Source organism: Cyprinodon variegatus, unplaced genomic scaffold (assembly GCF_000732505.1).
Source record: "Cyprinodon variegatus isolate N-32 unplaced genomic scaffold, C_variegatus-1.0 Scaffold495, whole genome shotgun sequence".
Taxonomy (NCBI): domain Eukaryota; kingdom Metazoa; phylum Chordata; class Actinopteri; order Cyprinodontiformes; family Cyprinodontidae; genus Cyprinodon; species Cyprinodon variegatus.
The window spans coordinates 415244-416788 of record NW_015150948.1 but is presented as its reverse complement, the minus strand read 5'-3'; positions in this window follow the sequence as shown (position 1 = coordinate 416788).

Genomic DNA, 1545 nt, shown 5'->3' with positions numbered 1-1545 from the left:
TAGTGAGTAAATATGAATATTAATATATAATGAGAGAAAGATATAAATTTTTTCCCACAACAGCCACGCCCACCTGCTCAGATGGAGAATAATTCCTATGATAACTTTTAATCCCCAATGCCTCAAGTCATTGTACAGTGAATATTAAGTCTGTAACTCAAAAGCTTTAGGAGGAGTTCGCTCAGGTAAGTCATGAAGGTAAAAAAGCAAAGTGATTGCTTTGATTCAAAATCGCAAATCGCAAAATGGATGAGATTTGGGGAAATGAGAGCCAAACGTATTTCAAATTATCAACAACCCCATTTGCTGCTGCGTCATGGCCACTTCCTGTGCCCCAGAGTGTTCTCCCTCTTAACTAAGTTACCCCAACTTGTTTTTGAGTCCTCAGTTTTGTGTGGTTTCAATGATTTGGACCAAATGGGGACCTTCAGAGCCAAAACATGACACTTCCTGTTCTGAGGGGGCGGGGCTTAGAGTATGTCATCAAATTACTAATTATTGTTATTTGGGACTAAATGATGATCAACCACATACAGTTTTGTGTCTCTACAATGTTCCTTGTAAAAGTTATATAAGTTTGAAACATAAGTAAAATATTTTCAGATAGGACAAGGTTGTGAGGAAATGCTGTTAATTCTTCAGACGCAATGCTGCATGTCAGATACAATGAGACTATCTAGGTCAATGCATATTTTGAACAAAGCCAGTTGAGTCTAATGCTCTGCTTAAACTTCAGCCTGAAATGACCAAATCTGATTTTTTTTTTTTTTTTACCAATATGCAACTTCTATCTGATCCTTTCGAAACAATCTGAAAAACACAGACCCAATTTTGTCAAATGCGACCCAAGTTACATGGCTATGTAGTCCTACATCTAATATGTATTTGATCTTTTCAAATATGGCCTGTGTCTGACTGTTCAGGTTGCTTTCATTCGACCCATATGTGACCCATATCACTCCTTTTCATCTGGATTTGCAGAAGTAGGAAGAAAAACAACAGCCATGGGTCGTATTCAGAATCACTCAGTTTAAAATCGTTACATATTCCTAAGCTTCCAAAATAAATTAGGAACACTTAGAATATATACATGTAATGTAATATACACATTTAAGTTTAGTAATTACTACATTTTACAGTTTTCTAATAATAAATCATTATTATTTATCATATTATTCATCATCATAACTAATAAATCATTTAAATAATTTATATTCAATGGCTATAGATAAGGACCATTTACACAAAAAACAGCACATTTTGGAACAATGCCCAATAATGGTATTAAATTTATTAAACTGCCTTTATTGAACAGAGCATAAGGATCAGTGCAAGGTGATACCCTTTCTGTCTGCAAGTAACCTTGTTTCATGTGCGTTTGGAGGAAATCAGAAAGAGGGCCGGATCTATCAAAGGTTTGCGTGTATTAAAACGTGAGCTATTTCAGTGCGCACGCTAAAAAATGTACAAACTGATCTATCAACAGCGTGCTAAAAGGATTTGGTCTTTAAAACGTGCTAAATAGCGCCTCTTATCCATTTAGTA